This window comes from Tachypleus tridentatus, chromosome 3 (assembly GCF_004210375.1).
Source record: "Tachypleus tridentatus isolate NWPU-2018 chromosome 3, ASM421037v1, whole genome shotgun sequence".
Taxonomy (NCBI): Eukaryota; Metazoa; Arthropoda; class Merostomata; order Xiphosura; family Limulidae; genus Tachypleus; species Tachypleus tridentatus.
The window spans coordinates 88274526-88284190 of NC_134827.1; the positions used below are offsets into that span (position 1 = coordinate 88274526).

General features: G+C 34.7%; 1 long non-coding RNA gene across 1 annotated transcript; it reads right to left on the reverse strand.

Moving 5' to 3' along the window:
* Nucleotides 1-5187: 5187 nt before the first annotated feature.
* On the reverse strand, nt 5188-6734 carry LOC143247426 (uncharacterized). The gene is made up of 2 exons (XR_013026559.1): nt 6577-6734; nt 5188-5557 (listed from the first exon to the last, which is right to left on the reverse strand). It is a non-coding gene; the product is annotated as an uncharacterized LOC143247426 (long non-coding RNA).
* Between the last annotated feature and the right edge of the window lie 2931 nt (nt 6735-9665).

Below are 9665 nucleotides of genomic sequence, written 5' to 3' on the forward strand. Positions count from 1 at the left end.
ATATATTCGATTTAATTAAATAAAATTGAGAATTATTGCATAAGCGATCGAAAGTTCGTAACTGTTTAAAATACCCCCCATCCCCCACAGCGGTATGTTTGGGACTCACACCGCTAAAAACCGGGTTTTTATACCCGTGGTCGGCAGATCACAGATAACCAATTGCGTAGCTTGCTTATTTCTAAACAAACAAACTGTTTGTTAGAAGATACGAAAACACACACACAATCATTATTGTTCTGCAATAAACTAAGGAAAAATGTTTACTTCATCATAACATTTCCAATTATAGATAAATATAGATTCGTCTACAGACTGTCGGATAAAATTCTCAAGAAATTCCTGAATTAAGAGTTTCGTCTCCACTTTGCAGCAAGCGGAAATGTTAGAGAAAACGAAACTCCTGCCATCTGTCGACAGAAGTATATTTACGTTGGGGAATTTTTTTTTTCTTGAGAACTTATTTCAAAACATGCCCATTCATAACCAATAAACAATAGAACTGAATTATCATACAAACGATGATTCATTTATGCTACACTTGTTTCATTAGTGTGTGCTGTTTTTATCGCAAAGCCATATCGGGCTGTCTGCTTTTGTTCTCCTAATTTTAGCGTTGTAAATTCATGGACTTACCGCTGTCCCACCTTCAGACTTTTTTCATCATTGGTGCAAGTAATACTAGAGATGTTTTACTTAAACCCAGCACAAGATAGATAAATACATAAAAAATATATTAAGTGTTTTGGAGATTTAATTAAAGTTACGATTTTGGCCCTGATGATTTTCATCAGATCAATCATGAAGCTTGTATTTGACAATTTTAAGTCCTTCTGGATTTTCAGTAACATTAAATGTTGTGCGGATTTCATTTCAGGTTAGTAAGAAAAATAAAAGAGATTCGTACTTATAGTGTAATTATTAAAACATCTAAGAAAGAGAGAGACAACATTTATCATTAATGGGGGTTTTAAGTTCTTTCCAATTACCTTTGGTGAAATTGTAAGAAAAATCTGTAACATGTATATTTATCCACTAAATACCTAATCCGATACAAAATGAGGAATAATTATTTAGGTATAAGCTTTAACATGGTTCAAATATCTAAATTATTTTAGGCTACTTTATTGGTGATTGAAAAGGACTTAAAACCTCCCATTAATGTTGTGTACAAATCACCGTTATAAGAGTCCTAACTGTAATTGTATTATTCACCAGCCCAAGTTGTGCTGATGAGTAGCCTTCAATAGGCAAAACTGCAATCCACAGCAGAGAGTATGGCCAACCATAAGAAAACATTAGGCCTTACGTCACTAATTCTCCTTTCAGTTTTACCTTTGGTGAAATTGGAAGAAATATGTGTAACGTTTATCATTCTTCAGTCTATTATTACACTAAAACTGGATCATGTGATAAAGTTGTGGTAAAATTATGATTGTTTGTTTGTTGTTAAGCCCAAATCTACGTAGTAGAATATGTGTGTTTTGCTCATCGCATGAGTCAAAATCTGAATCTGAGAGTTCTAAGTCCTTACGCTTACTGCTCCCAAAATTAATCATGAAAAGGCTATATGCACAGTATGAACATTGGCTTATTTGATAAAAATCAGTACTTTTGTTGCATCGATTTATATTCTCAAACTGGAAATAATTCAGTTTTGAAAACTTAGTAAAAAATGTCCTCCCACTTTCCAACTCAGGAGTAAATCTTTAAATCTACGACTCTAAAATTTGATTTTCGACAATTGTAGTGGCCAGAAAACAAGTAGCCTATTGTGTAGTGTTGTGTTTAACAAAACCCAAACTAGTACGAAATATTTCAAGAATAACTAGCATTCAAACTTCAATATAAAAAACAAACAAATCTGATATCATTTTGATGTAAACTTCAGGTCCACAGATTATTGTATACAAAATTAATTTTGTGTTTAAATTTCAGAATTTAAGACATTTTGAATAATCGCTTTACGGTTTTTGATATATCATCGCAGTTTGTAGATGTTTCACAAATTGTTCTTTTAGACTATAGGATGTAATCGTAATAAAAACAAACTTTAGTTATGATGAATATAAAATCCAAAGAAGACGAATTAAGATTGCAAATATATATATATATATGCAATACGTGGCCATATGGGTGTGATGGTCGAGTGTCCACATACTTTTGGAGTAAAATATTCAAAACCATGGGCATTAATATGGAGTTGGTCCTCCCTTTGCTGTTATAATAGCTTCCACTCTTCTGGGAAGACCTTTTTCACTAGATTTTGGAATATGGCTGTGGGGATTCGCTCCTATTCAACCACTAGAGCATCAGTGATGTCAGGCAAGAAGGCCTGACTTGCAGTCGGCATTCCAATTCAGTCGGTGTTTAATAGGGTTGAGGTCAGGGCTGTCTGCAAGCCAGACAAGTTCTTCCACACCAACCTCAGAAAACCATGTCTTTATGGATCTCGCTTTATGCAAGGGGCTTTGCCATGCTGAAACAAAAAAGGCCTTCCCAAACTGTTGCCACGAAGTTGGAAGCATACAATTCTCTAGAGTGTCATTGTATGCTGCAGCATTAAGATTTCCCTTCGCTGGAACTAAAAGGCTTAGCCTAACCATGAAAAACAGCTCCAGACCATTATTCCTCCTCCACAAAAATTTACAGTTGGCACCATGCATTCAGGCAGGAAACGTTCTCCTGCCATCTTTTAAACTCCCAAACCCAGATTCGTCCGTCAGACTGCCAGATAGTGAAGCGTGATTTATCACTCCAGAGGACGCGTTTTCACTGCTTCAGAGTCAAATAGCAGAGTGCTTTACACCACTCCATGTGACACTTGGCATTGTGCATGGTGATCTTAGGCTTGTGTGCGGCTGTTCGGCCATGGAAACCCATTTCATGAAGCTCCCGACGAACAGTTCTTGTGCTGACGTTACTTTCAGAGAAGTTTGGAATTCGAGAGTGTTGCAACTACAGATAGAGGATTTTTACGCACTTCAACACTCGGCACCCCGTTCTGTGAGCTCATGTAGCCTACTGCTTCGTGACTGAACTGTTGTTGCTCCTAGACATTTCCACTTTACAGTAACAGCACTTCCAGTTGACCGGGGCAGCTCTAGCAGAGCAGAAACTTGAACTGACTTGTTGGAAAGGTGGCATCCTATGTGCCATGTTGAAAGTCACTGAGCTCTTCAGTACGACCTATTCTACTGCCAATGTTTGTCCATGGAGATTGCATGGCTGTATGCTTGATTTTATGCACCTGTTAGCAATGGGCATGACTGAAATATCCGAACTCACTAATTAAAATGGGTGTCCACATACTTTGGGCCATGTAGTATATATACATAATTATAGTACCATTATAATAAGTATAAAGATGTTTAATGGTATCTTGTATGATATCATAAATAACTAGAGGGGCATATACTTTTTATCAACGGATAATGAAATTGATGTCTAGACACATTATAATGCCCCCACTGCTGAAAAGATCAGCATGTTAGGTGGAACGGGGACTCGAACCCGCAACCTTCACATTGCGAGTGGAGCGCCAGGTCCATTATTGTAATAAAACTAAACCCTGATTGTTTGTTTCTTTGTTTTTTAATTTTGCGCAAGACTACACGAAGGCTTATTTAACAGTAAGACTAGAAGGAAGGCAGCTAGTCATCACCACCCACTGTCAAGTCTTGTGCTACTCTTTTACCAACGAATAGTGGGAATGAACGTAACATGAGCATGTTAGGTGGGACAGAAGTTCAAACTCGCAACCTTCACATTGCGAGTAAACACTAGGCCCGTTGGTGTAATAAAACTAAACCCTGAACAGATGACAGCTCCCATTCCTTTGTCACATTATGAAGCCCCATATTTACTTGCTAAACAATTTTTTGAGTAATTGACAACCTTATGAAAGGTCTAACATTACGATTTTTTAAACATAGTACATTAGAGTAACTAAGAAAACCAAAGTGTTCCTATTTTAAACATTAAGATTAACCAGGGTCATCACGAAAAAATAATTAATATAAGCTGCTTATATATATATATAATAGTCAAATGTTTATCTGTTCACACTGTATATCCCGATTAGTTAGTCATAGAAACGAATATATATAAAAATGCTTCTTTTCAAAAGTACATTATACAAAAATTCTTCATTTTGTACACTTTCCAAAATTTCATATCCATATCATCATTGGTCTATCATTTTTGTAATCTTCTAGTGGTGGGAAGAGCATGGATAGCTTATTGTATAGCTTTTTGCTTAACTTCAAACAAACAACCTTTGTACTGAACGGTCAGTGCTGATAAAACTCTTATAAAGAAAAAATATCTTTTTTTTTTGCGAAGGAATTAAAAAGGGCTGACTTTCTACATCGACTGATTGAAAGAAATATTTTGAAGATAGAAGTATGAATGAAAAAAAATACAAATAAAGAGAGAGAGAGAGATGTTTGAATATATATGTTTTTCATATTAATATGATATACATGCATGAGTTTATTTTACCATATCGAATAAATATAATTAATTAATTTGAGCTTAATACTTACCATTTGACACTCATTGGCGGATTGGTATTAAAGGACCAGCCTGGACAATACTACATGCTGTATACTGGGTAAACAATTAAATTTTAAGAATCAATTTTTAAATATGCACTAACCCACTAGCTAATTTCTCCTGTGTCTCAATCCGCCTATGTTGACTATTCATAAAAATGACAACTAACAAAGAGCGTTCACTTTGGTAGAGGTATTTTCCGGCATTCAGTAAAATTACAACAAGAATCCCTGCGAATACTTAGCGAAATTGAACGTTCTGTTGTGCTGACTGCATCCATTACATGGAAACCCAAACATTTTTGCCAACAGTGTATTGGATTCAGTCTCCTTTGCTGAGAAAGAAATGCAGTGCAATTTGTCTCATGAGAATAACACATGGAATGACAAAATCATGTTGTAAATGGCCCAATAGACAACCATATTTTATATACTCTTTGACCCATTGGGTTGTCTGCACGTTTTAATTTATTCACCGTTATTTTTAGGAAATTTACCGTTGAATGTTTGAACTGGCATCTGATTATATAAATAATACCTTTTTCTTTTTTAAATATCAACCAAATAGTTAAGTTTAGTTCAAACGCATTAGCAATGTTCGAATTACAATGAAGATAAAGAAATTCAGTGCTGTCTCCTTCAACTGTTTATTTAATTGTTATGTTTCACAATGAATTAAAGATATAAAACTATATCAAGAAGCCACTAAAATTTGCAATTTTAGTTATTTAAAAACTTTGCTCCTTCACAACATCTGCACACGTCACATCGACAGCTGCTACTGCATCTTCCTTTAACAACGTCACAGCATCTGCACACGTCACATCGACAGCTGCTACTGCATCTTCCTTGTTGCTGCTTAACCGCCTCACAGCACCTACAGATGTCACAGTCACAATTTGGACTACATTTCGTCTGCTGGTCCGGAGATTTAACAGAGTCACAACACCGGCAAGTTTCACATCGGCAGTTAGCACTGCATCTCAAAGTTGTTTGAACACCTGTTTCAAATGTATAAAACCTCTTCAAAAATGTTCGCAGTTTTTACAACGATTCAATGTGAATAGTGTTCCTGGTACATCAGGAGTTTAAGCTATAAAAATGTAGTGAATATTAAGAATTATTTTAAGTTACCACATATTAAAATACGCATTTTCTTTAAACAAGTGATCATTGTTGAACTAAACACTTTTCTGTAACAATGAAGCCAAATTTCCAGCAATTTACATTGTTGACAGAAGATAAAAATTATCCATTTTCTTTTCTTTTTTTCATTTGAACGCAGGAAACACCAACTCTCCCTGTCCCACAAGGGGTCATTTTAGATTTCTTTTTTGTATACAACATCAATCATAGTATATTACGCGTACAAAGACTTACTAATTTAAAATATATTTTATTCATTTGAAAATTGTTCAATAATGTTGTTTCGTCATCTTCCTATGACAATTTGTTTTGTTTGTTTTGGTAGAAAATTATATTAGGCGTTGGCGCCATCTATCCACTGAGATGGAAGTGACTAGAGTTTTAGTTGTTTTAAAAATACAGTTCCTTAGAAAATCAGATCATCCAATCGTTTTTCTTGAAACAAAAAACCACAAACAAACGAGTAACATAATTACGAAGATTCATTCTCATTTAAATGTAGAAAACTAAAACCGACATATTTTCAACCATTTATAGGTTATTGCATAGCTTTATTTTGTCTTAACTTTGAAGAATTTATACGAAGAGTAACAAAAATAACTTTATCACATTATAATTGTTCAAGAGCAAACCTACGTGCTAAGCCTTATGCAGTTACTTACAGCAAGGAGCAGGCCCAAAATATAAATATAGTAAGTCTTCAAGCCCACCACTAATCCAACAAAGGGCAGCAACTTATATCTGATTATTCATGAATTATGTGCTAAATACATTTATTTCAAAACTTCCTTTTGACCAAACAAATAGGTATCTTAACATTAATTTTTAAAATATTATGTTGTGCAGTAAACTTGAAGTCAGAAAAAGTACTTACTAGTTGTAGCCATTCTTGTTATGAACTGTTGATAAGTTAGAACTTCAAAATTGTTTAATATCACTAGTTGCTAGGTTACCATGTTCGCACGCTTTTATTTGTGCTGGAAGTGTTGAGTGCAGAAGAAACTTGTGGTTCGTGCGCACAGGTTTCACAATGCACGCGAAAGTTCAGCGACTCGTATGCAAAGAGTCTAGCGGTTCGTGTGCATGGAATCGCACGATGCGCAAGTGAATTCCTGCCGAGTGCAGAACATTTCTACCTTTGATTTGCTTGGTTCAAAACTTTTTTATCCAATCACATTCGAGATGTGTGAAGTAATAAATCGAAATTTGTTTCATCGTTACGACACACTTCTTACGTGAACAAGATTATCAGATTTTAAAGTGTGTAGAGGATAACCAGTTTCGTGTGTATCTATTGCAGAAAAATTGGGTTCCAAACATGAGCCTTGAAATTAGAATGACTATTAAACCAGGGTTATATCACTACAGTTTTATAGTGTTTAATCGATCAATGTGTTTTATTTTGTTTTCTGTTTCGAATATAATTTTTAGATCTTGAATATCTTGAAAAAAACAGTGTAAATACATTTTAAAGCTATTTTTATTTTGTTAAAATTTTAACCTTCTTTTAAGTATAACTATAAGTTATGTTTTTTATCCAATCAATTCAAAGTATATTGTTTTACAATAACAGCACGCTTAGTGCTTCCACTGTCACAATTTGTGCGCTCGACAGATTTCAATTTTTTTGTTGTTGTTTGTTTTATTTTTCGTTGTTGTTAACACACTGCATAGAAGTAGTGTAAAGAAATTTGACAAATGTATTATCAAGTTTGTTAAAGTGATTTTCAGTGAAGTGGCCAGATTTTCTGAGTCCAAAGCGGGAGACCGAACTGACGGATAAAAAATTGGGTCCTTTAAAAATCAACACTTCTTTTCGTAAAAAAATTCACACCATCTTATTATTTTACTGTTCATTAAATATTGTTTTTTTTTAACAAATCAAGAGTGCATTTTGGAAACATGCAAAAGAAAAGAATGGCATTCATAAAAAAAATACATACCATCTAATAATTACAATGCTTATTTGAGGATATTTTCTTAAACAGCCTGAAACATTTTGGGCATTCAACACATACTCGAAATAGATAACACTAATTTCATATTGTTGTGTTAATTATAACAATACTGCAATGTATTGAACACTACAACATTGTAAGGCCTAAAAATGTTTTAGGAGACAGTAAACGAGTCAACTTTGTATTACTACATCCTAAATAAGTATATGATTATCTATATATTTGTACGTTAATATATAAAAATAAAGGATATTATGTGAGGACAGAACAAAACGTGTACAGTAGGGCTTACTGGTACTAATTTCTTAAACCCAAAATAAACCAAAATAATTTTGATAATGTAGGACATTTAAGTTCATTATCTCTCAAAACAAGATATTTTCAAGTCCCCTACAGTTTCTAAGGGGCAGCGGAACAGACAGGCCGAAAACGGGACTCTGGTCACATTAGTTTTGTGTCAAGTTTTACAAACATACTAAGGTAAATATGTTATATATCTTACTAGGGGGCCACGGGAAAGTTGAAATATTGTGAAATTCCTCTCAAATATTAACTCATGCTTTATAATTCAACCTCCTGTTAATGTTTTAATTCAATCGATTTACGTTCAAATAGTACAGAAATGTTATTATTAAATATTTGTATGTATATCACAAAATTAGAAATAACCGAATCTATGAAACATTACTGCTTTTTTTTTTGCACGATTGTTCAAATTTCGTTAGTTTCTTTCAAACACCATAATAAAACGGGTTTAACAGGCATAATCTTTAATTTTAGTCATGTAATAATGATCAGTCTTAGTTTAATAAATTCGTAGAATGAAAATTAAAGTCTTTATTATGAATGTTTATACACTGCGAGTCTGTAGAATGAAAATAAATGTAGTACGTAGATTATTCTATTGCATTTGCTAAGCCTACTGTGGTCAGAAACAGCACTAGTGGTTATTGTTTGTTTGTTTTTTGAATTTCGCGCAAAGCTTCTCGAGGGCTATCTGCGCTAGCCGTCCCTAATTTAGCAGTGTAAGACTAGAGGAAAGGCAGCTACTCTTTTACCCATGAATAGTGGGATTGACCGTCACATTATAATACCCCCACGGCTGAAAGGGCGAGCATGTTTGGTGCGACGGGGATGCGAACCCGCGACCATCAGATTACGAATCGCTCGTCTTAACCCACCTGGCCATGCCGGGCCTAGTAGTTACCATAGGACCCAATTTAACAGATTTTAGTCAAAATCACACATGTAGAAATTTTACCAATGTTAATTAAGCAGTAAAAAAAATACAAATACATATTCTTGCCTACATCTGTTAAATGCCCAGCATGGCGAGGAGGTTAATCAGAGGGTCGCGTGTTCGAACCCCGTCATGCTCGCTCTTTCAGCCATGGAGGCATTATAATGTGACGGTCAATCCTACTATCAGTTGGTAAAAGAGTAGCCCAAGAGTTGGTGGGTGGTGATGACTAGCTGCCTTTCATCTAGTCTTACACTGCTAAATTAGGGACGGCTAGCGCAGATAGCCCTCGAGTAGCTTTGCGCGAAATTAAAACAAACATCTGCTAAGTTACTTCGTCAAGTGTCATACAATGTTTAAAACATCACTGCATCCACCATACCTCCCAATAAAGAAACACTAGAACCGCTCGTATCAGTAATCTGGTAGTTCTATAAATTCGTGAATTTCTATTAGAGATATTCAAATTCAGTTCTATAATATCTGATTTTCATTCAACTTAACGTAAGAAGTAATTTGGGGTTCCAGTATGTTCTCATTACAAACATATCGTATTGTAAACTCACCGGAACATTGGTTGGCTCCTCTCAAATTATTGAAAGAATGTACAAGAAATTTAGATGTTTGAAAACAAATGTAATCGAATAACAAAAACGTTATTGTTATTATCATTATAATGAAGTGTGCAAATGTGTGGTGGCCATCAGCTATCGGTGTGATGTGTGGAAGTGCTGTAAGGCTACAAAGAATTGTTGCTGAAGGATG